The sequence below is a fragment of the Crocuta crocuta genome, unplaced genomic scaffold (assembly GCF_008692635.1).
Source record: "Crocuta crocuta isolate KB4526 unplaced genomic scaffold, BGI_CrCroc_1.0 scaffold397, whole genome shotgun sequence".
Lineage (NCBI taxonomy): Eukaryota > Metazoa > Chordata > Mammalia > Carnivora > Hyaenidae > Crocuta > Crocuta crocuta.
Genome location: NW_027527387.1, coordinates 957,636 through 984,622, shown reverse-complemented (window position 1 = coordinate 984,622; position 26,987 = coordinate 957,636). Strand labels below are relative to the sequence as shown.

The window sequence follows — 26,987 nt, the reverse complement described above, 5'->3', positions numbered from 1 at the left end:
ATTACATTTTACACTATAAAAATTGCTTTCTTTTCTAGAATGCACATGATATGAAAGCTGAGGCCTATGACATGTCCTTTAAAGAGACAAGGACAGAAAGTCATGCCATTTGCCTCTAATTTTAATTGTTCTAGTCAGCAACAATTTTCCAGCTCCCTGTCAAGGAAGGGAAAAATGGTAAATTAAGTTCTTATGTACAAACCTGTCCCAAGACCAGAATTCTCCTGCCTTCATATGGAAACCATGGGTCATCACAGGGTTCACCTGAGTCCCATGGAAAAAAACCTACTTAAACACATGTCTGGATTGCACAGGTGATCCCATTTGTCAGTCTTGTGAGACCCTTTCTGCTCTCTCTGACCTTAATTGTTCTTCGTTTTATCTGCTGGCAAAAAAGCAGTAGTCAAGGCAAGCTGGGAACCAGAGTGTTATCAACTTGTTTGTGATGCTTTATTACCTGGCTTTGTGCAAAGCTCTAATAACAAGGAAAGGTGGTATTGGCCTGTTAATAATTAATAGCGCCCAGTGCAAATGAAGTACTTCTGTCATAGGGCTTCATCAGTAAGGTCACGGTACAATAGGGGTTGCGGGTCTCTGTAAGCATGAGTGGTATTTGCATATGTCAGAACAGACCGTGCATGCTAACAGTACAAACACTTCACATCTGCTTCTGTTTACTCCCATGCTAACACCCCAAAGTACAGGAGCCCTGTGTTAATTGCTCAGTTACATACTGACTGTTGATGTGTTCTCCACAGAGCTTTTCATAAGTGCACTGTTGCAAATAAACTGCTAATGACTTTGCTTATTCCAGCCAACCTTTTAAGGAAATCTACAACATACACGCAGATTAATGATTCCTCTATTTAGCAGTGTGTCTTGTGACTAGGTTTGCATAGAGGCAGTATCAATTAAGTAGCAATTATCTGCAAAGTGGAAAAAAAAGAGGGAAGATATAAATAAGTAATGAGCGTGATGCTAAAATCTCCGAGAACAACTAGAATTGAACTCTGAGGCAAGGGCACCGACTAGTGAACATTTTTTCCCATCCTTTCTTATACCTAAAACCCACAAAGACCTCATGAAAACCAGAATAACAGATACTCAAGTTCTTAAGGAATTTTTTATATTTGATTTTCAAGGTGATCATTATATTGAAACACCAAAGAAACAAGGAAAAGGAAGGCTGAACTTACACACCGTTAGCAAGACAGTTTATAAAAAAAAAAGAAAAGAGAAGGAAAGAAAAGAAAAGAAAAAAAGAAATGAAAATGAAAATGAAAAAAGGAAAGGGAAGGGAAGGGAAGGGAAGGGAAGGGAAGGGAAGGGAAGGAAAGGAAAGGAAAGGAAAGGAAAGGAAAGGAAAGGAAAGGAAAGGAAAGGAAAGGAAAGGAAATGTTGGCCCTATAAATGTCTATTCTATGAAAGGACCTGGGGAAAACATACCAGATTTTCTTTTTATCAACAGAGGTCAGCACCGAGTCCTAATTTATCCCTCCATTCTTGTCAAACAATGGCCTTTATCAGTTTCTCATAAGACTTATCTGGAAAATTCCACATTATCTGGTTATAAATGAGAAGACCATATATATATATTTGGAGAGAGAGATATATATATCCAAAACACCCAAATTGGTAGGGTTAGTAACAAACTTTTTAAAATCTACTTTTGTTTACTGCTCTTGGTTTATAACAACCAAATAGGTTCTTTCAGGTCAGGCTTCTCTCAGGAGATACTCAGAGAGGCAGAGGACGGGGCCATTTGGCTATGGTCCTTGTTAACCAAGATAGTTTTGACCCCAACAGTAATGGACTGAGAAGGATGTGAATTAGAGCAGAGAGCCAAATGTTTTAAGGTTTTTCCAGAAGATCTAGAGTCCAACAGTTCCTTTGATAGCTTTTCTCCTCAGGACTGACTATCATAGGTCAAAAAAAAAAAAAAAATTAACCTATGGTAACTATATTTTCCAAATCTTAAATGAGGACAAATGGTATGACAAATATATATGGGGAAAGACCATTAGAAATGTGAAATGCATTGACTAGCCCACAGTTAGACTCTGAGACAAGAAGACCCAATAAAATAGACCAAGAAAACATATTTTGCTGCAATATTCTAATCCTAAGGGAAGCTCCCAGCTTCTGGGCTGCTGTGCTCCAACTGGTAAGCCAGGAATTGTGGAGGCCACTAAGGTACATCACCAGATTTTAAAGAAAATCTGCTGTGAGACTAGCTGCTGTACCTTCAGATGTGCCCAGATACTCATGTTGAGGCCATGCTTAGTGCTCAGGCTACTCCCAGCCAATGAATAAGCATGGCAGGCGCACAAGAGCCAGGCCATATCTGTACAATGCGAGACTTCTCTAACGGGAAATTTTGCTCAGGGACCCACATTGCCTTGACTGAGACTTCTCAGTCTGAGGCTCTCCCAACATCTCCTTCTCCCTCTCCTTTACCTTTCACAAATGTTCCCTTTAATATTTGCTGTAGGTTCAGGCTTATTTAGGTGCACTGTTTTCTTGTAACTAAAAAGTCTTGGGTCATCTGGGTGGCTCAGTTGGTTAAGTAGCCTATTCTTGACTTTGGCTCCAGTCATGATCTCATGGTTGGTGAGTTCAAGCCCTGCATCTGGCTCTGTGCTGATAGCTGGAGCCTGTTTGGGACTATACCCCCTCTCTCTCTGCCATTTTCTGGCTTGTTCTCTCTCTGTTTCTCTCAAAATAAATAAATTAATTTTAAAAAAAAGAAAGTCTTTGAACAGCTGGAGGTACCCATTCCCTTATCTGTAACTCTTTGGGCCAAATGTGTTTCTGAATTCAGATTATGGTGCATCTACCTTATATCATATACCAATCCCAATTGGGGCACTCCACAGTGGCTATGCAGTAAAATACAAACATGTATGCAAAGTAGGATAAATAGAGGCTATCCATGATCTCAGATAAACATATGCATGATCGCACCTTTCCCAAACATACACTGAGATCATGCTAGGAATTATCTCTAAATATATTACAAAACAAACAAAAAAATAAAGCAAATAAAGCCAAAGTTTTTGGTTTTCAGAGCTTGATAGATTTCAAAATTGTGAACTATATATTTTTTATACTATTACTACCAGTTTCCCCTCTTCACATTAATCATCTATTAGATCCTAAGCCATTTACTCTCAAGCTTCATTGTCAATAAGGACCTCCTGCGGGTAGTTTTCAATTTTTCAATTCTCAAATTTTTATTCAGTAGGTCTAGTGTAAGGCCTTAGAAATCTGCATTTGAACAAGCTGGTGAACCCCAACCTCACTTGCGATCCTGATACAGAAAGTTTTGAGATTCAGACTTTGAAAAAATACTGTTCTATACTTTGACTTCACTTTTCAGTATGATAAGCTAACTAATATCACTAGTTCCAGGCTTAATCTCATGAATTTTGAAGTTTGTTGCTTTTTGAACATAGAACCAGCAAACTAGCTTATTCTCTTGTTCTTCCTCTTTGACTTTATCTATGTTTGTAGCTAAATTATACAGCATTCACTTTCTAGTGAGGTATTAACTTCATCAGTCACTCTTCAGGGCTATTATCTTGAAATGACAGAAGTTAGTGGTGTTTTGTTTTTTTAACTGAAATAGAGCTGAATAGTTTCTACTTATCTTTGAATATCTGTCTCGCCAGAGTACCAGCTTGATCCTATAGAGTTGTTCAAGGAGTCCCCTGTGCCCACGATAGTTGGAGTTATAGGTAGAAAAACTATAGACAACTCTAATGGGTAAATGAATCCACAATAGGAATAGCAGGAAAACTGACATGAAATATATTTGTAAGTGTACTCTCACTCAGTACTACTTTTAGCTTGGTTCTCTTGCAGAACCAATTTTCGTTTGACCTAGCAAAGCAAGTTATATTTCTAAAGTTTCCTTTCCTTTTCCAAAGATATTCTTATTTCTGTTTTAAATTGAGTGCTTCCCCAAACTGGAGACTAATCGGAGACTGTAATGAGATATGTTAGGAAGAGACATTAAGGAAAAAAAACCAAGCTCTGTAAAAGGGCCCAGGTATTTACTTGGGTAATATGTTTACTGCAAAAAATTTCTGCTCTCTCCTGAGTAGGAATTTAAAGTCCTCTGCTAAAAACAGCTTGAATGGCCATTAATTTTAATAGTAATAAGGGAAACACAAGAAAACCTAAGTCTGAAAGCATCCTTTAGAATTACATGAATACCATTATTTCCACAGGTTTCATGATTATCAAGCTGGAGAATATGACATTTTGCTAGAATTTACCTGGAATTAGAGGTTAAATGTGGTGTATATCCCTAGTGAAACAATTTTAAGAATATGTTAGAAAAAACTAATAGTTTTTATGCTAAAATAAGCAGAGACATTATAGTATAGAATGCAAAGTTTGTGTACTTTAATTAGTAAAACACACACCTCTTTAGAAATACCATAAATAAAAATGCCTCTTTAGACTAGGACCTCATAACATACAGAGGTCTGTCTTCTTTCTCAGTGATTCAGGGTAAGTTGGTGGGAAAGTTTAGGAAACACTACAGTTGATTGTGACATGTGGGGTTAGGTATTTCCTGTAAGGAGTGTAAACGTGCCTACTTTATTATTCTAGTGCCTGCCCTTGAATTCTCCATCTCAACTTGCAATATATGGAGTTGAAAGCGGGTATGAAAATCATGTTTTAGTTGTGCTACCAAGGATATGCAACAGGATGTTAAAATTGAACTATTTCTGACTCTGTTTTGGCTAAAGCCCCAAGACAATATTTGCCAACTATTCCACATTCTAAAGTTAGACCACCTATGAAGGACTTGCAAAGAAATAGAGGAAATAGAGAAGGAACCCACAAGGCCATTTTCCCCCTTCAGGTAACAACCTATAGCAGGCCAACTGGGGCTGAGGAGAAGCTCTAACTTAGATGAAGTTTGATTTTACACAGACTGGACATTTTAATTGCTGAAACGAGACTTTCCTTTTGTGAAAAGAGGTGATCAGAGAATTTTTTATTACCTAAGAATGACCAAAAAGTCATAGGATTTCCTCCAAATTTCATCTGAGTCATAGAGCAAATACACCTACAAAGTGGGTCTGAATGGGCAGGGGAAGGAAAGTAAAGTGGTTTTTTTCTTTTTCTTTTTTTTGCTATATGTCTGTGACTGGGACATGAATCAGGAAGAAAGGAGCAGTATAAGTAAACATTTAGAAATTTATACTGATTCTTTTCTTTTGTGTTTGTTTGCTTTAAGGGGCTATTACGCTTATTTTTATGAACTTTTTTTTTTAACCATATCAGGACTTTTCCTTTCCACTTTACAACACATTCTCTGCTTACCTCTGCTACATGCTCTGAGCTCATTCTCCATTCAATGATGTTCTTGGTGTTCATTTTATCCATAGTTTGCTTGCTTTAAAATCTTATAGTGATATTATGTATCATCTCCTATAGGCTCTATGTTTTCCCAATTTGATGACGCTGGGATAATTTTCTAATTTCATGTGAGCTGTCTTCCAATTTCCAGAAATATCTGAAGCAAAAATAGAAGAGAAAATTACACTGTAAAGAACAGAAATATAAATACTGGTTATAGCTTTCCCTCAAAAGTGTTTTTCAGTTGGCTTACAAATTCCTGTCCTTCTCACCAGTTTATCTAATCAGGAGAAATAGACTGGAATCCAGGATATATAAAGCAATCCAGTCCTATTATTATGAGAAAGCTGGCTTCCAGATCATAGGACATTTTTCCAAAGTGAATAAAGAAAGAATTCATTTTACCATCAAGGGAAATTTTTTTTAAGGAAGTCTTAATTATATGAGAATTCTCTTACTCTCTAAAACCAGACGCATAGATTCATACTGAGATACTTGCTAAAGGTTAAATTTTGAATACTGAGAGATGTTAAAAATCATTATTAGATCTTGAAAAGATGTTAATAATAGGTGCAGATATTTATTGAGCACCTATTAAGTGTTAGGCACTGTGCTGGGTCCTGGCCACACACTGATAACGAATGGATTCTTCCTGATCTCTAGATGCTAAAACAGTAGAAAAGAACACATACATTAGTAAATTAATACTTAGAATTATACATATAATAAGAGTATATATAAAAGATAAAATGAGAGATGACCACAGGAAGGAGGGTTATCTCTGTTAGAAACTTGGGGGGAGGGGCTTCTGGTCAAAGGTCAAGTCAGCATTGGCTTTAAAGAATAGCCCAGGAGATGATGGGAACCTCAAACAGAAAAGCAGAAAGCACAGATGCCCACATGCCAAGCAGTGTGGTGTGTTCAGGAATCCCACTAGCAGGATGGAGTAACTGGAACATTAAATGCACATGGACAGGAGTGATTAGGGCCAGTAAAAGACGTGAAAATGGTAGAAAAGGGCAGGTGATAAAAGGACTTTGCTAAGGAACTTCATCTTGAGGGCAGTAGGCAGTCAGCTGAGGATTTTATGAGTGAGAGAGATGAGTTGGTAAGTGATTTAAAAGAATTCATGTAGGGGTGCATGGGTGGCTCAGTCAGTTAAACATCTCGTTTTGCTCAGATCATGATCTCATGGTTCATGGGTTCAAGCCCCACATCAGGCTCTGTGCTGATAGCTCAGAGCCTGGAGCCTGCTTCAGATTCTGTGTCTCCCTCTCTCTCTGCCCCTCCCCTACTCGTGCTCTCTCTCTCTCATAAATAAATAAATGTTAAAAATAAATAAATAAAAGAATTCATGTAGTTAAAAATAAGACATGAAGTAGAGCGTAGGGGAGCCTACAAATAAATAGAAACCAGATTCCTAGTGGCAGAAGAAGTAGAGAGAGGAGAGGAAAAACAAGAGAAATTTTAGAGGAAGAACACTTAGGGAGAGAGAGGCAGGGAAGGAAGGAGAAAGAGGGGGAGAAAGAGACAGAGAGAGATGCAAACAAGGGGAAGATGAGAAATTGTAATGCAATTGAGAAATAGTTTGGGGTGCCTGGGTGGTTCAGTTGGGGTATTAGGCAAAATAATGTCTCCCTTACCTGCCTTGAGAGGTTCCATTCTAATCCCTGGCATTTATAAATACATAACCTTACTTGGTGGAAGGGACTTTGATGTAATTAAGTTAAGGATTTTCAAATGGGGAGATTATCCTGGCTTAGCCAGGTGGGCCCCTCTGTAATCACAGCAGTGCAGTCACTTCAAAGTTTTTCTCTGATAATTCTAACATCTCAGTCTGGTTCTGTTGACTTTCTAAAATTGTTTTAAATTTATTTTTATTTTAGAGAGAGAGAGGTTCAAGCAGGGGAGGGGGCAGAGGGAGAGAAAGAGAGAGAGAGAGAGAGGTATCTCAAGTGGGATCTACACTGACTATGGAGCCTGACAGAGGGCTCCATCCCACGAGTCTGGGACCTGAGCCAAACTTGAGTTGGGTGCTCCTGGTTTTGTTGATTTCTTTATGTCTTGGAAAAGTTTTATATTTTCTTGCTTTTTGGGCATCATTTCTTAAAAGTGAATTCTAGACATTACATTATAAAAGAATGACAGAAACCAAGGTAAATAATCTTTATGTTCAGAAATTGTTAATGTGGGTCTGATCCAATGTGGTCAGTAGTTTACCTAGAATTTGTTGCACAGGCTTCAAATTATTCCAGTAGTAGATGCCTACACCCTGTATTTAGTGTACGGGCTAGGATTGCCTAAAAGTTTTTCTGTGTTCCTGCTCTACAGTCACTTTCAGGAGCCCCTGTACACCTGTGTCACCTATATCTCTCCTTGCTCTTGCCCTCCAAAGACAAAGGCTGTTGTTGCTTGTCACTCAAGCACATGTGTGCAGATCTATGGAGGAAGAGGTGATTTCTACTTGTCCTCCACCCTTAGTGCTCCCTTATATGGGGCTTGCACCAGAGCCTTGGAGGGTGAGGCTTTTTCAGTAGTCTAGCTCCTCTAGATCCAGTGGCAGACAAGTCTCTCCATCTTAGTCAGTTCAGGCTGCTACACAGAGTAATATGGGGTGGGTGGCTTATAAACAACAAATATTTATTTCTTACAGTTCTGGAGGCTGGAAGCCCAAGATCCAGGTGCTGGTAGATTCAGTGTCTGGTCAGGAATTGCTTCCTGTTTCACAGATGGCTGTCTTTTCACCTGGGGGTCTGGGTGAAGAAGCACTCTGGGGTCTCTTTATATGGGTGCTGGTTCCATTCATGAACACTCTACCTTGATGATCTAATCACTCCCAAAGGCCCCACCTCCAAATTCTTTCACACAGTGATTAGGATCTTAATATAGGAATTTGGGGGGGAACACAAGCATTCAATCTATAGCTCCTTCCACACAGCACAGATTCTAGAGGGCAGGCATATTTCCTTCTTCTTCTTTTTTTTTTTTTAATGTTTACTTATTTTTGAGAGAGAGAGAGAGCAAGACACAGACTCTGAAGCAGCCCCCAGGCTCTGAGCTGTCAGCACAGAGCTCAAAACGGGCTCGAACTCACAAGCATGAGATCATGATCTGAGCCAAAGTTGGACATTTAACTGACTGAGCCACCCAGGAGCCCTTCCTTCATCTTATTTATGATAGCCTAACTGCCTTCTATCAGTGGGGTAGTTAGCAAGCATAAATTTCCTGCCCTTCCCCAGCAGCCTTAGACATCCTTTTGTATCATTGCAAGATCTGGGCATAAATGTACTCCCTGAGTGCCTTCCAGCAAAAGATGTTTTTTCCTAGGATCAGTGGAGGATGGCTAGAAAGGTGTCCAATTTTCTATCCTCTTCACACTCAGTGGCAGCAGGGAGTTAAGAGATTTTGGAATAGGAAGTTAAGAGATTTTTCTGCTCCTGTACAGCAGTAACCCCTGGGTTTTTAAATACAGTTTACACTTTCTTTAAAATTTTTTAAATGTTTTATTTATTTCTGAGAGAGAGAGAGAGAGAGACAGTGTGAACAGGGGAGGGTCAGAAAGAGAGGGAGATACAGAATCTGAAGCAGGCTCCAGGCTCTGAGCTAGCTGTCAGCACAGAGCCTGATGTGGGGCTTGAACCCACGAACCATGAGATCATGACCTGAGCCGAAGTCGGATGCTCAACCAAATGAGTAACCCAGATGCCCCGCGTACAGCTGACTCTTGAGCATTGTAGGGGTTAGAGGCACTGACCCCCATACAGCTGAAAATCTGCCTATAACTTTGGACTCCCCCCAAAATTAACTATTGATAGCCTACCGTTGACCAGAATCCTTATTGATAATATAAACAGTTCATTAACACATATTTTGTATGTTATACATATTATATACTATATTCTTACAATAAAATAAGCTAAAGAAAAGAAAATATTATTTAAAAATTATAAGAGAAAATATATTTATAGTACTTTACATATACTTATTGAAAAAAATCCATGTATAAAATGTACCCACGGATTTCAAATCCATGGGTTTTAAAGGATCACCTGTATTTTATACCACTTCTGTATTTTATACATTCCACTGGCCTAAAACCAGATAGTCACATCTAGCTCTAAAGGAGAGAGCTAGGAAATGTAGTTTTCTGTGTACACAGGAGGAAATCGGAACTGTGTGATAAACATATAGCATTGTCTCAGCCTTACCATGATAATAGGAAAGGGACTAAACTGAGGACTCCCCACAGTTTTCAATCTCTTTAGCTTTGTAACCATGACTTTGGATAATCTGGCATCTGTCTACATCTCCAGCTTTATTTTCTCCCACATCCCACACATATCCTGTTGTGTAGGATAACTGTTTTCACTTATCTAAAAGACTGTGCTCTCTTGAGCAATGTCCTTGCATTTGCTCTTCCCCCTTTCTTCACTGAGTTTCCCTTTCTACATCATAACTCCAGGGAATATTCTCCAGCCTTTCTTTTGTGACCCTAGAAATCTCTGCATTTTTCTATTTCAGCAGTTAGCACGCTGTAGTATAATTGATTATAAGTTCTTTGAAGATAGGACAGGAAAATGCAGAGACATGAGGGTGGATAGCAGATTTCATTTGCATTCAGGGTACTGTAGGCCTAGCGGTACGAAAGCAATCTGTATACCCAACACTGACTCCAGTATTGACTCAATTCCTTTGTTTCTGCTCTCCTCTCATTCTCCTGCTTTTGTATCCACCACTACTCAGTAAGTAACATAAACTCATATTCTTTTTCTTATAACTCACATGCTTTACAAAGAAATATCTTAATAATATATTAAAGGAGAGCAGAATATACTACCCTAAAATATGCCTCTTTGGCACAAGGATTATTTTGAGCTGGTTATTTTTTTAAAATGGCAGACACTAGAGAAGCTTAGAAAACCAAGCAGAGGTTACCCTTTTGTAAGAGACATTTACATTGATAAGGGAAACATCCATCTGTATGGATATCTATCTCTACACCAGGAAGAAAAGCATGACCAAATCTCTAGAAACTTGTCATCTGAGAAGGCAAGAACTGAAATCTACATAACTTTATCCTTGTTTATTGTGCCTTTTCTGGTAATTTCTCATGATTAGCCTTCATCTCCAGGCAGCTTCCCATCTTTTGTCTTTAGCTGAAAATGGAATTTAAGGTGGTAGGTTGGAGAGTTACTTAGTTTTCCTGGGTATCTCCCATGTATACCAGAGGTATAAGGTTATTAAACTCCTATTTTTCTCCTGTTAATCGGTCCCTTATTCCAGGGTTGGGGGTGTTTCAGCCAAGAACCTAGAAGGGTAGATATACAATATACAATATAATAGCTAATACTTACTGATAATCATTATTCTAAGTGTTTCACATGTATCAATTCACTTAATTCTCACAACTCTATGAAGGTGTCATAATTATCTTATTAAAATAAATGAAGAAAAGCACAGAGAGCTTAAGTAACTTGCTCAATATGGCAAAGCTAGAGAGAGTTAGACTTGGGATATGGAGCAAGGTAATCTGGCTTTGGGGCTCGAGTTCTTGGGACCGGCATTCATCCCCTGTCCAGTTAGCCATGGCAATAATGGTGGCATTACTTGGTACCAAGAATGTGACTATATCAGTCAGGATCCAGATGGAAAAGGAAATTTTTAACATAGTTCATTTAATAGAGAAATACTAATATTGAATGTTGGCTAAACAGAATTGGAGGATGAAAAATACAGAAGAGAAATATTATAGAGGTTACATAGAGGTTGAGTTATTGTAATCTTTTAAAAAAATGTTATGTTTATTTTTGAGAAAGAGAGAGAGTGTGAGCAGCAGAGGTACAGAGAGATAGGGAACCGATGATCCTAAGTGAGCTCTTATGCTTTCCAACAGCAGAGAGCCTGATGCAGGGCTCAAACTCATGAACTGCAAGATCCTGACCTGAACTAAAGTCATATACTTAATCGTCTGACCCACCCAGGCATCCCAAATTATTAGGATCTTAAAGTTAAGAGAAGAGATCACAAAGAGCTGGGACTCAAAATGCTACGGAGATATTGCCTGGCTAGGTCTGTACCTCAGGAGCTTGCAGAAAGTACATTGCAGAGCTAGGAGCAGGGCTCTTCAGCAGGGTGGGTACCTCAACAGCACGGAGGAAAGATCCTACAGAACTAAAATTCAGACCTCTGTGGATGTCTGTGGAGGGTAGTCTAGTCGGTATCTTAAGATCATAAAGGAGACTGCCCCAGGAATTGGAATTCAAACTTCCAAAGAAGGGTGCCTGCCAACTGATGCTTATATTTTGGAGGGATTACATGAGTCTATTTCAGGGAGTGTGGGAGAGACAAGAACCAACAGCCACTACCAGAGGAAGAATTGTTATGGAGATATGGAGAGGGACAAGCAAACAGGAATAAGGAAATTTCTTGTCATCCTGGCTGTTGAAAGAACCTAAAAGGGAGCCAGTTGGCAAAGGAGAAATGTGGTTTGCTGACAAGATCTGAGAACTTGGAGAAAGGATCTTTCAAAGCAGAGAATCATAATATTCAGAAAGTATTACTTGAGTTCGTGCTGGTACCAACCCTGAAACAGAAAAAAAGAAGAAGAAAAGATCAGAAAATCAGAGCATACCTGAGTGTAGAAGGATGTATTTGGAGCTCAGAAAAAAAATAGCTTGGTAAGGCAACACATTAACTTATATATGCAGAGCCTATTAGAAGGTGTCACTGCATTTGGGGATGATCTAATCAAGATTCTCCGAAGGATCTGGTATTAGCAACAGAAACTTGGATTATTTGTCTGGAACACTTCTGAGCAATTTAACATCTTAATTTCTCTCCTTAAAACAATGAGTGGATTTTAATTTACCAATTCATTAAACATTTTCTGGATACCTTCTATGACTCCTACATTGCACCTGCTTCTGTTTGTTAGGTCAGAGATGGGACAAACTTCACAAATAAAATACAGTGTAGGTGTAAAGCAGGTTTTTTGGTGAAATTTACAAGCAGAGGGCCAAAAAATACATGTAGTGTCCCCAAGTCTCTCCATCAAACAGAAAATTGTCCATGGGTGTGGTGTGTCTGGATGTGCAGTGAGGGTGCTCCTGAGCAGGCTATGCCTCCTGCCATCCTTACTCCTACCTTACATATATTCTACTCTACATTTTCCGGAGAAACTGGGTGGAGGCAAAAAGGATCAGCAGACTGATAGCCTAATTATGGTGTACCAGCCAGAGTCCAGCTAGGCAACAGAAACTGCACCAGTTATCTAAACAAAAAAAAAAAATGTAATAGAAAGAATTGCTCACCCAGTAGAAACATTTTAACTAGAAAATCGATAGGCTAACAGGGAACCCTATGCTGTCACTGAGTTAGCAACAAAGGAATGAGTTGCTAAAGGGAAAGAAGGGAAATGGTTTCAATCAATGAAATTTAGAAGAGGGGTTCCATAGAGTTGAGCCTCAAGACTATAGAAGAGGGTTTCCATGAGCCTAAAACCCAAACATCTGAAGAAGAGGGGTCATTCTGCTGTTTTTGTTGTTTCATGGTGGAGGAGGGGGTCCACAATGAATCAGGTGATGCAACTGCGTGAAAATTTACAAACCAGATTCAGCTGCTTCTAGAGGAATGACTCATGACTATCAGGATGAAGTATCACTGCTAGGATGACACTTAGAGGAATAGGAAGCAAAACAGAAGAAAGGAAGATTCTTCTTCCTGAAGTAACCTAGCAGAATCCCTCCAGTAACCCCTATTGGCAGAGAAAAGGAGCCTTCGCCATGGAGATGAAATGTAGAAATGATCTTTGTGGAGACCAAGCACTAGCATCACAGAGCCTAGCATAACACAGTGGGCTTAGAGCCAAAAGACAATAGTTTGATAAGCAGCACAAATGGAAATAGAAAGGTCTTGGGCTATGTATTTGGAGGAATGGTCTTGCTAAAGAGAGAAACTTCTAATTTCAACTCTATGTCAGTGACCTGAGGAGTTTGCTCACCAGCCTAAATTTCAGTTGGTCAGTGAGCAGTCCATCCTGATGAGCCACCTGGTGTAGAAGATGGCTGAGGAGCACCATTCAGCAAATGGAGGAGTCCATCTCCTTAATGTTTTTGTAAATTTCACATGAAAAACAATAAGGTAAGGATGAGATGTAAGAAATGCATTCTCTCATACGTCAGTGGGTGTTTAATCATATCAAGCAGTTTAAAAAACTTTTGAATCCAATTTCCTTTAAAGCCCCCTTTTCTTTTTTTTTTTTTAATGTTTATTTTTGAGAGTGAACAGGGGAAGGGCAGAGAGAGAAGGAGACACAGAATTCAAAGCAGGCTCCAGACTCTGAGCTGTCAGCACAGAGCCTGATGCAGGGCTCGAACTCACGAACCTCAAGATCATGACCTGAGCCAAAGTCAGCCACTTAACCAACTGAGCCACCCAGGCACCCCTAAAGCCCTCTTTTCTTAAGTAACTTGTGAAAGATCTCTTGAGTCAATTAGTCCATTGGAAAGATTAATCTAACAGTGATGTGTTGGATGAAAAGGAGGAGGGAGAATCTAGAGACAGGAAGGCCAATTAGACAGTTAAGCTTATGATCTGACCTCTGACTGTGACAGAGGAACTGGAAAGACAGAAACATAAACATCATGTGAGAGGGAAAATAAAAACAAGTAAGATTATAGCAAATGAAAATTATCACATTGTTGTATAGCCAGTTGTTAATATGTCCATCTTCTTAGCTAGATTCTGAGCAATGTGCTTACAAAGACATTTTTTTCATTTATCGTTGTTACAGGAGGTAGAGGAAGGCAGACTGTAATAGGACTGTAATATTGTTTAAAACTCAAGAGAGCAAGACTTTTCTGAAAGCAGCTTAGTAAGAACGGCACCACTAGTGGAGATGTGGAGGAGGCCTGCCAAGATAAGTGTGAGTAGTGTTGGCAACAGCTGGACAGTAACCTAAGGGACATCAGCAGGCTCCAATTGTGGCAATTGGCAAATTCATGAGGTCTAATGTCATCAGCAATTGTCATGCAATAATAGCTGAATCCATGAGGCTGTCAAGTGGATGGTGAGGAGCACACAGTTTTGCAGAGCGTTTATAATGGCTGCCAAGAAGAAGGCATCTGAACACTCCATAATCCTGTTATTGGAAGGGACCACCTTCCAATAGGGCAGTGAGAGTTATGATGATGGTGATAATATAGCATCTAAACTTTATAAAGTTCTATCTGTGAGCCAGAAACTTGCTAAATATTATATATTTATTATTATTTTCTTAATCCTTATAGACCAACTACAAAGTAGGTACTATTATCATTATGCCCACTTCACAAATTATGGAATCTTGGCTTAATAAAGTGTAGGTCAAGATCACACAGACATAAATGGGAGACCCAGGTTTGTTGTCCCAAAAGACTATGATATGAACTTTGAAGTTTTATAAATAACCTCAAGACCAATAATGCCACTTATTACTATAATTTGTCCTGCCATTGCTCATTGTTACCTCCTAGGCTCATATGGGCTGGAAGTTGAAGATTCTATCTAATGGCTTGTAAAAAATAATGAACCAGGCTTAAGAAAACCCAAATTCCTAAATATATTAGGAACCATAGTGAAAAATAATGTTTATAATTTGTCAGAAATGGTATTACTGGTATTTTAGAACTCAAGAAATTATAAGACAGAATGAAAATAAGTTATCTTTGTTTGGTTTTACATGTAGATATGTGTTCAATACAATTTAGAAACTGCAAATAAATAAAAAGAATGATACTTGTATCTTACAAAGAAAAAGAATTGGACATGTAGGAAAATAGCTTTGGCCTCTTTTGTTTGACCCTTGTAATCACTTGTGACCCTAGATTGGCACTAAGCTGTCAAATATAAACTGATTTTCTCTGGTGTCTGATTGCAAGCTGTAGGCCTTCATTATGAATATGGTGCTGAATGTATCATTTCTTATCATCATCTGTCAAAGAGAAAAAGCAAAGTAAGAATTAAGAGGTCCTTAATGGATAGGCATAACACTGATGATATTTTTATTGCCTCAGATTTTCTGTGTTTAACCTTATACATACCACAAAGGTGTTGCCATAAACCTTGAAGGATAGATGTGATAGAACTGGGAAAAATTCTGAGTAGTGATAGGGACCTTATCACTGAATGTAAGGCACTTAACCATGAGAACCAACAAATCGCTTTAATCAATACCGAACAAAGTTCAGAATGTCTTTCTTAGCTGGAAATCATACAACCTCTCCCCCATGTGAAACTCAGCCTCCTTAAGAATTATAGAAATGATTCCCCTATAGTTTTGGAAACTTGGTTTGGGATTGTAGAGAGGAGAATGAGATAAATTTGCTTTCTTTATTGCTTTCCTTTTCTTTCTTCTCTTTTTTAAGCCCAACACTTGTTCTCCAAAGAGGCTATGTGATCTTGGACAAATTATTCACTCTTGGTTTTAATTTTCTCCTCACAAAAGCTAAGAGAGATGGATCTGTTCTTCATTTCTATTACTTCTTCTATATCTTCATGATTTTCCCTCTTCATTTCCTAATCTGCAAAACTAAAATTGGCTTTTAAAAAGCAGTAGAGGAGTAAAAGATAGAAAATAGAATAAGTATAGCAGCTTGTTACTTCAGGAAAATAGTTGTTATTTGTTAAGCAATATTTGTTTAAAATATAAAATGTTTTACATAAAATATAAAGACAAAAATATTTGCTTCTAATTTTTTAAATGTTTACTTATTTTTGAGAGAGAGAGAATGAGCATCAGTGGGGAGGTGCAATGAGGGGGACCGAGGATCTGAAGCAGGCTCTTCCCTGAAAGCAGTGAGCCTGATGCAGAGCTCTAACCCATGAACCATGAGATCATGACCTGAGCTGAAGTCAGATACTCAACTTACTGAGTCACTCAGGTACCTCTCTAATTTGTTTCTTAGATATTAAGTAGCTTCGGTGTAACTAACTAGTCCTTTTTTATAGTATACTACTCTCTTTGAGGATAGTAACTTTACTTATTTAAAATTCCCATTCTAGTTATTCTATTAATTTTGTTTCCACAGGTATAAATTCGGGTTGTTGGCTTTATTGCTTCACCCTTCATGGCACGGGTGCTTCCAAATATTTGTGACTTGCGATTTCTGATTGTGAACTTAAGTTTGTAACTAATATTTCCCACTAGTTTGTCCACTGCTGATTTAAAGTTGGTGTAGATTTTTGGTAGATGCACGTTATCTGGTTAAGAAGCCTTCGTGTAGTCTTAGATTTCTAAAATTTTATCATGATTTGGTTCAGTCCATCCATCATGGTTTTAACATCACTGACAATATTTTCACTTTTAGAAGTTCTATTTGGTTATTTTTCATTTTTCCCCATTGTTTCCTTTTTTCTAGCCTCTATCCTTTCTATTACTTTACTATAATTTTCATTTCTTCACATATTTCTTCATCATTTTAAAATTGAGGATTCAGCAAGATTCTTTGCAACTTTCTCCAGCTGTTGTGACTGTGTAGTCAATGCCCCTTTATATGACTGCAACTGCCTTCAGGGCTGTGATGTGTTTGCAGGATACTTGTTTCTAACTATTCTCCTTGCACTGGTTTAAAGGTACTCTCCTAGTCCCATCTAAGGGCAGGTAACTCATTCCCCACTGCTCTGGAGCTGTGTCATGTCTAATACACCTGTGCTCTGTCATGGTATCAGTTACATAGGTATGGCTTTGAGTATATTCTTCAGGTTTGGCATCAGGAAATTTCCCTCTCTTTCATTCTGTCCCTTCTTTTTCTTTCTCTATCTTTTTAAAATCTTGGCTGTGATTTATTTTGCTTTTATTTTGTCTAGTACCTCTATATATTTCCATGTTGCTGGAAAGCATTATAAGATAGTAATGTTATAATAACCATTTTCCCATGTGTTCTTTACACGCTAGCTTAATTTGGTTTTCTTAGAAAAAATAAAATATATGAATCTTTTGGTAGAAAATAAAAAGTCATTTGAGCTTCTTACATTTTTCAAATTGTTATCAAGCAAGTGTACTAGATATACACTGATACTAGTAGTAGCTGATAATATCTGTTTCTCTAAATACATGCTGTTTTTTGAAGGTTGAATAAAAGTTAACCAAATGTAGAAGGGAATAAATTCCTTCCAAACAGAAGGAACCATAGGTGTAAATGCAAAGAAATATTGAAAATATGGGTTTGGGGGTTATAAAAGGTTTACCAATACATGGAAGATCATGGATTCACAAACTGGAAATAATTAAAATCCTTTCCTTGTTGATTTCACATCCTGGGAAAGTAAGTTCATTAATGTCTTAAACCTGATTTTTGCCTCCTGCGAAATAATAGTTACCCACTTTTAGTTTTCCAGCGAATATTAAATAAAACACTTTTAGCAGTGCACCTAGTAGGTGTAGATCACCTAGTAGGTCACCTAGTAGATGATCATTCAACTGTAAGTTATATCTCATATATCCATGCTTAGAACAATAGGTCCATAATAACAAAGAGTTGAGGGAAGGATGGAAAATAACTGATTCCATAGTATGAAAATTTCATGAAGTCAGAAAAAGAAAAACTTTAGATTTATCTAGTGGGCTATGTAAGAGAAAACTTTTTCTATTTGCAATGTTAAATCAGCAATGCACTTCAGGGATAAACCTTACTGGTAATATATTATCATTTTTATGTATTGCTGGATTTTATTTGCTAATATTTTGTTGAGGAGTATAAATCAGTTTTCAAAAGGGGTAATAGCTATAATTTTATTCTTCTTATGAAGTCAATTTTTTTTTCAATTTTAGACTCTGGAAAATGCCAAATCCATAGAATACTTTGAGATTCTATATTCTGGATGGGTTTTTTAGAATTGGCAACATTTTTTCCTCAAATATTTGTTAGACTTCACCAGTAAAACCATCTGGACCTGTAGTTTTCTTTATGTAAAGGTTTTCAACTACAAATTAGGTTTATTTAATAGACATAAGTTACTCTAGTCATATATTTCCTTTTCAATGAGTTTTGGTAGTTGTGTCTTTTAATGAATTGGTTCATTTCAACTAAGTTGTCTAATACATTGGCCTAAAGACATTCATAATAATTTATTTACCATTTAAATATCTAAAGATACTTTAGTGATGTCACCTCTCTCATTCCTGTTAATAGTAATTTGTGATTTCTCTGTTTTGTCACTGATCAGCTTGGATAGAAGTTTAGCAATTTTACTGATATTCTTTCACATGGCCATCTTTTGTTTACACTGATTTTCTCTACTATTTTTCTGTTTTCTATTCTATTGATTTCTGCTCTGTTAATTATTATGTCTTTTCTTTTGTTTCCTTTGGTTTTAATTTCATGTTATTTTGTAGTTTCTTAAGCTGGAAGATGAGGTTATTAATTTAAGAACTTTCTTCCTTTCTAACCTTTGTAATTTAGTGCTATAAACACTTAGTGCTATAAATTACTGCTTTAGCAGCGTCTCACAAATTCCTGCCTGTTGTGTTTTATGTTCATTTCAAAATACTAATTTTCTTTTTGCTTTCTTCTTTGTTCAATACATTATTTAGAAGTAGCATACTAGTTTCTATATTTTGGGGGATTTTAAAGAGCTCTTTCTGCTAATGATTGTTCTCTGACCATTGTAATTAGATAATATACTATGTATGACAAAAATCCATTTAAATTTATTAAATCCATTTATCATTTATTTATGATCCATATTTGATCTGTTTGGTAAATATTCCATGTGTCTGCTGCTGTTGGATGTAATATTCTACAAATGTCAAATGGGTCAAATCAGTTGATAGGGTTGTTCAAGTCTTCTACATCCAGACTGATTTTCTGTCTAGTTGTTCTCTCGATTATTGAGAGTGTGGTATTTAAATCTGTCCCTAACTGTGGATTTGCCTATAACTCCTTGAAGTCCAATCAGTTTCCTCCTGCACGCAGGAATTTTGGAGCTCTGTATCAAGTGCATAAATGTATAAGATTGTTTTGTGCTCTTGATGAACTGCCAGTTTGTCATTATGGAATAACTTTATCTTCATTACCAGTTTTTGCTCTGAAATCTACTTTGCTTGATATTAATATGGCAATTCTATCTTCTTAAAACTAATGTTAATATGGTGTAACATTTATCACATTTTTATTTTTAATCTATTTATAACTTTATATTTAAAGCAAATTTCTTGTAGGCAGCATATTAGCGGATCTCCCCTTTTAACTTACTCTAATAGCTTCTGTCACTGAGAGTGAGTAGGTTATTTCCATTTTATCTGGATATTTATATGATCAGGTTAACTCTATTATCTTGCTGTTTCCTTTCTTTGTCCCATCTGTGGTTTGTTTCTCTTTTCTTCTTTTTCTGCCTTTCTTTTAGATTACAGAATAGTTTTTATGATTGCATTTTATCTCCTTTGGTGGTCTTTGGTTTGGTTATTGCATTAGAATTTACAGTAAACATCTGCAATCAGAGAGTAACTTCAAATGATATTATGCCTCTTCATATATAGTAGAAGAGCCTAGTAATTATATACTTCCATTTTTTCTCCTGGTCTTGTGCTTTTGTCACGTATTATATTTGTATACATGTTATATACCTCACACAATATTGTTATTTTTTAAGCACTCCATTATCTTTTAAGGAGACTTTAAACTTTTAGCTTTATTATTTCTCTTTGAGACTGTTCTAAAAACTATGGACTGTCTCCTTAGAAAGAGTATACACAGGCACAAAATATACCATAAATACTGCTGATAATTACAGGGGGTTTTCTGAAAATAAGCCCATGCATAGACTCCTGCTTTATAAAACAGAGCATTCATGTAAGCAGTGAGGGTTCAAAAATACTGGAACTTTAGGTACTAGTCTTAATATGATTTCATTTGCCGTAATATTTGTGAGCCCTGTAGAAATTCTCATTATAATATATTCATACAATGTTAATGTTACACTAAACAGCCATTTATAACAGTTTTGAGGAGAATATATCAATATAAGAAAATGATAATAAAATATTATGTGACAAAAATATACAAAATTTTATACACACTGTGATCATGATTGTATATAAAAACAGGTATGTCATTTACAATGTGTTTTGGTTGAAGGTAACATAATACTTGAATAAAAGTGGCATAAACTAAGTACTTCTTTTTCTCTCAATTCAGCAAGTATATAAGTATATACCTCATTAGAGGTATAGTGATTCAATGTTGGTTTGACAATGTCAATGCTGTGTCAGTTTTTCTTGGCCATCATCTCCTGATCATAAGATGGTTGAACATTTCTCACCTCAAATCTTCACACATCTCCTTTTTAACAGGAAGTAAAGTATTTTCCAGTCAACACAGCTGCCTTTCCTTAATCAGACTATCCCTCAGCCCTCATTGGCCAGGAGTGGGTCACATATCCTGGCTGCAAAGAAGTCTGAGACAACAAACATTTGATATTTTCAGTCTCTGTTGTGGAAGGTGGTTTCCTGTAGCAAGAAGTAAGTTTGGGAGACAACTGAGAGTCTGGCACAATCAGCAAGAGAAATTATCCTGGAGATAAATTCAGCAAGGCAATAATGCATAGCATGAGTGATTTAGAACATTTGTTGTACATATCCCAAATTTTCAGAACTATAATCTTGATACTTTCATGAATAATTTACTTAATTGAAAAATAATTATCTTAAATTGAGCTAGACATAATACTCTAGAATAACTCAAATTCTTCTTTTTTCCTTCTCAAGATAATGAGGTCACACTAGTTGTCTGTATTTCAATTATCTAACATTTCTGAATTGACTAAAACACTGATTTCTTACATTAGGACATTTGCATGAGCTAGCCATTTGAGTAATATAATAATGATTATTATTATATAATAATAGAAAGATATAATATTCAGTATCATTAATATTTTATATTTAATAATTGATATTAATTATTTAATTAGTGTTATTTCCCTTCTACTTTTCACATATTTTTATGAGTACACGGTACAAAATAATTTATTAATTTTTAAATCTCTGCTTTAGTGTTAATAAATTAAAATAAATAAATGGTACAGTATAATTATGTTTAACTGCAAAAGGGACATATATTATACATTGTGTATTTTTTCAAAAGTCCTTGTTAAAAAATTATCTGACAATAAAGTTGAATGAAAAGTTCTCATTCTTGCATCATTTATGGTTCCCACCTCCCCTTCATATGTCTTAGAGTAATTTTGGTGAATCTTAATGAAGGGAGGAAAGAAATATAGGTGCTTTACTTACGGTATCCACTTTGAATGAGAAGAACATTGATATCTTTGATAAGATACTTAGACAAGACAAGAAAATTAGGGGTTTTGTGGACACAACATTAATAGACGGATTATTTTTCTTGTCTTTCATGCAGCCCTGTTGTGTTTTGTTTTTCTTTATCACTTCCATGTTTAACCAAATATATCATATTAATTTGGGGTTAATTTTCACATTTGGAAAATGTTGTTTTAGTTTAATATGTTCCCTAGAACAGTGATAAGTAAGATAATTTTTAAGTCAACAAACCATATATTGTCATTCAAGTTTAATTTTTCCTACTAACCAGTGAAGTCTAGGTAGGAGTAGAAGGAAACACATTACAAATGGAGCATCAGTGGAAAAACAGCATTTAAAGTTCACATTGTGCAGTTAATGCTAATGTTTCCCCATATTCACTTCTTAAGTCATTTTTTTAGTTTTACACCATTATTTTTACTGTGTAATCTTTTGGTGCCACCAATATATTTAAAAATAAAAATTCATCAGATAATTTTTAAAATACATAATTAAAACAACAAAAAAATACATTATTAAAAAATAAAGATTTCCAGTTATTAATACATAGTCATGAAACTATGACTAATATTTCTGGAAAAAAAGGAACCATCAAATTACCCTCCACATTTATTCCTTTTGAAACTCTTAGTACATATGGTTTAAAGCGATACCATTATCTTCTATTCAGGCTTCTTAAAAATGTACCAGTTTTTTACACTCTTATAGTAAAACATAGTGAAAACTTATATATCATCACCCATTTTATATAGCCTGATGAAGTGGAATTTGATATAAGTCTGGCTTAATTTATGAATTCATTCAAGCAAAGTCATTATTGTCAGGACAGAAAAAAAATAAGAATTTCAAGAGTGGTTATTTTTCTTTAATATCAATCCCAAGTGAGATTATACCATGATAGCAAGATCCTATTATACTCTCATCTCCAAACGCATAGTGCACATAGGTAATAACAGTGGTTGCATATTAATTCTAATCTATACATTCCACCTCAGAGCAAAAGATAGTTTTTCCCCACTTCTGCCATCAATAGAGATTAGAGAATCCACTCTGTCCTAAGACTGATATCCTGACACGATGATGGAAATAATCAAGGTAAAGGAATTTGACATCACCAAACTTTTCTTAATTCACTTAGGATTGTGGTCTGTAGCAGAGATTATGCCAGGCATTTGATATTCGAAACTAAGTACAACACAGTTCTTAATCTGACAGATCTTAGTATTTAGAATAGGGCAGACATGCAAATTATACATATCAATTCATGTATTTTTAGTACCTGCTTCAGAACCTGGGATACAGAAGGCACTTTAATAGTAATAGGAGTAATAACACCACTGCTACTAGTAATACTAATATTACTAATGCCTGACATTTAGTAAATAGTTACCAACCAGGAACTTACTTATCAGGAACTTTCATAAGCAATTTATTCATTTCGCTTCCCTTGGCCATATCACAACTAAATCGTCACTCAGTATGAAAATAGACTACCACTCTTCCAGTTATGGAATGAATAAATCATGGGAATAAAGGCACAGCATAGGGAATACAGTTAATGATATTGTAGTAACGATGCATCAGGACAGATGGTGGCTACCTACACTTGAGGTAAACATAGCATAATGCATAGAGGTTGAGCCAGTATGTTGTATACCAGCAAATAATGTAACATTATGTGTCAACTACAAAAAAACTAAAACCAAAAACAACTCCCCCTCAAAACAACAACATAAAGAAAATATATAATCATGTGAAAAAGGGTTAAACATCTCAGTAGTAACAGTTAACACTTAAACAAACCAACAAACAAACCTGTGTACTTGTTTTACCCTAAAATTAACTTCTTTTAATTTAAATCATATTACTCTGGATTCATTGATGAAATCTACAATCACTTGAATGTTGCCATCCTCTTATAGAAGCTATTAGGCGTTAGATATGCATATAGTTTTAAATTTTTATTTCTTTTTTCATAATGAAGTGTTCCAGAAAGATAAACAGTAGTACATTCAGATGCTGCTATGCACAACACATGGTTTTGTCATAGATATTGTTCAGAAATGTTTTTTGAAGAATTAATAAATGAATAAAGCAGGGGTTTATAACTCTCAATCCTTTAAGGGTAGTGTTGGTCACATTGCCTTTTAAGTTTAGAAAATAAATTTTAAATAACTCAATTTGGCCTTGGAAAAATGAAATGAATGCTTAAAGAATGAAACATATTTAGAGTAATATGGTTCCAATCCCTACTTTAGAATGATGTAAATCAAATACCCTATTTAAGAAAATTTAAATCTTACAATTCCTTCATAAGTTAGAACACCTAGGAACAATAACAAGGTAATATATATATATACGTATATATATATATATATATACGTATATATATATATATTTTGTGTGTGTGTGACCAGAAAATCACATGGATTTTAAATTTAGATATCTGACAAGGAAGTGTTAGATGTCCGTGGCAGGATTAATTTTTGCTCTGTCAGAACTGACCTGGTGCTATAGTTATTTTAAGCTCTAGAAATAAAGAAATGTTATGGTTGCCAAATACTAGGTGCCATCTAGCGGTTATTGAGAGTTAAGACAAATGTTCAGAAGAACTCCAAAGTATTCTGATTATTTCCATTTTTCCTTCATGGTGAGTTATATTTATCACTTTCTGAACGATATAATCCATCTCAACCAGGTTTCAAATCCTTCAAGTTTATATTCCTACAAGTGAATCTCGTAGGAATCTGGCTAGCATCTTGTTTGGTTTAACATTTCAGCTTTATGTCAAGAAGTTTTCTTACTTGATTTTAGTGTAAGGGATATTATTACCTAGTACATTCCAATTAAAATAACTATGAGAGATTATACTGTTTTCCAAAGTTCTCAACTTTATGTTTTCCTTTTCTTTCCCAAATTAAAGTTGAGTATAAATTGAGGATGCCCTACAGAGCTAGACTAAGGGTCAAACAGAAGTATTTGAGGGATATTAATAATTCTCATAGTCATTTTAACTGTAAAAAATCAATAGCTTTGTATTTATACAGAAGGTTAGTGCAAAGTATCGTGGAATTCCATAAAATTTTAGAATTTCCATATTTAAAACAAAAGAGAAATATAGACAAAATGCAGTTTTCATGAATGTTTAGAATTGTTTCCAAGAACTCATTGGAAATAAAAGATTAATAAATTATAGTATATCTAATGTTACATCCTTGATAAACATAATACTGTGGTGATGTTCTACTTGATATTGATGCTTATTCTGATTATAACTAATATCTATAAAGATACAGTAAATGAGATTATAGCTCATTTTACCAGGTAAAAGTGAAAATTGAGGAAAATTAACATTATCATCATCTTGACATCTGGCATTTATATACATTTACTATAGAGTTTTGATCTAAAACATTCATTTTATTTTGGCAATAGTTATCACTCATTTTTATTGAGCAGTCATTTCCAACTTGAGAAATTCTACATTAAGCACTTGATAAAACAAAGATTTATTAAGGTTCTCTGATCTGGCCTGGAAGGACATCATTTCTGTGTAACAATCCTGGTGAGCTAATGGGAAATGAAATAGTTAGAATTTATGAAATGTCATTTATTTAGTAGAAATTATATATAAAATGTATGGCAAAGGTTACATTCAATCAGCAAATATTTATTAAATATCTACTATAAGCAAGGAGCTGAGAATATATCTATGAACAATACAGACAATGTTATCACTGTTAAGGGGATAAAATTATGAGGAATATTTAGAAGAGATATCTGATAGACAAGGAAAAAACAAATAACAAAAGTTCAGATAGTAAAGAAAAATCAACTCAAGATGGGTTGGAGAACAGAAGACTAGATGCAAACTAGAAAAATAAACATGTCCTTAATAATTTATTTGATAATTTGAGAAGGTTGGAATCTACTTACCTAGGCACTTCTGTAAGCAGTTAGAGATTTATATTCAGGAAGTAGTAGGATATTGGTGTAATATCTTTTTGGATCATAACTTGTGCCATTATAATGAGTTAAAGGCTTTTTTTGAGTTTTAAAAATCAAATACTAATGAAAACAGTAACCCATCACTACAACTGTGCTTCACTATCTAAAGCTTTGAATAGATTTGGGTAACCAGGATGTTGAAATGTTTAACTCAGTAGGACATAACATGAAATTATTTTACTTTTTTCCCCAGCCACTGCCCCAACCAGGACTAAGTTAAATCTCATTTTCTTGATGGGTAGCACATCTTCTAAGAATATCCGAGCAGACTTCCTTAGCTTTCCAGTCATTTACAGTTATTAAAACCTCAGTCACTGCATCCAGTTTATCTCCTCCTAGCTAGAACCTGAGTCAGGGAAAGGGAAAGAAAATTGTTTTGCTACTTTACTCTATCCTGCTTCTGATTTTAGCTTCATAAATTTGGAATCAGGGAGACGGGATTATGGAGAAAGGGCAAAAATATTTTTTCTTAACAGAGCATTTGGTTATAGTGCTCTGCTGAGCGATGCTGCTTTTTGGGGTGTTACTGATTAACCCTGTATGGGAAGTGACCCATGCTGGTCCTCTTCTAGGGAATGTGCCTTGGTCTTGCAGCAGCTCCAACTTAGCCTTGTACAACTGTCTTCTACTTCCAGAATAAACTTCTAGTTTCAAAAGCCAACTCTCAGCTCCTTGTTGCTGGGTCCCAACAACATAACTGAAGTTCAAGTATCATTAGCTGTATCCATTTAAGCACTAGGAAATGGATGCATGCTTGCCATACCAGATAGTGGGAGCAGCAGTTTTGATGGTTTGGAGGATGGTGGACACAACAAATGCTAAATTTAGAGAGTGCAATGGAGGTCTGACTTGAATACTAATAATTCCAAAATTAAAGGGAGACTATTGATAGTTAGGTATTGTGGTGAAGATCAGTAGATGTGATACATGAAATCACTGCCCACTTTATGATCAAAGGGACCTTTGACTCCCCAATATTCTAAGGGCTTTTTAATACCCATCATAGCCCAGGAAACACAATAGGGAGTAAATAGCATCATTTAAATGTTTTTAAATTGAAGACCCACCAATTGTTTTCGAGGTTCAAGATAAAATATAAGATATCTAGGAGGTAAGAGATGGATAAATGTTGAGTGGAAAAGGGAGATTGTTGACCTGAATTAAACAACAAATTAAAGTATGTCATTATACACTGATAGTTCATCATTTAAAGAAACAACTGATTTTATATAGATTATATAGATTATATAATATAGATTATATAGATTATATAATATAGATTATATAG

At 35.8% G+C, this 26,987-nt stretch overlaps 1 long non-coding RNA gene across 1 annotated transcript in view; it reads right to left on the bottom strand.

Moving 5' to 3' along the window:
• Positions 1-26,987, bottom strand: part of LOC144221748 (uncharacterized) — a 194,420-nt gene that overhangs the window by 145,694 nt on the left and 21,739 nt on the right. The window contains exon 2 of the long non-coding RNA XR_013332169.1: positions 5,341-5,533. This is a non-coding gene — a long non-coding RNA (uncharacterized LOC144221748). The remainder of the gene's footprint in view (positions 1-5,340; positions 5,534-26,987) is intronic.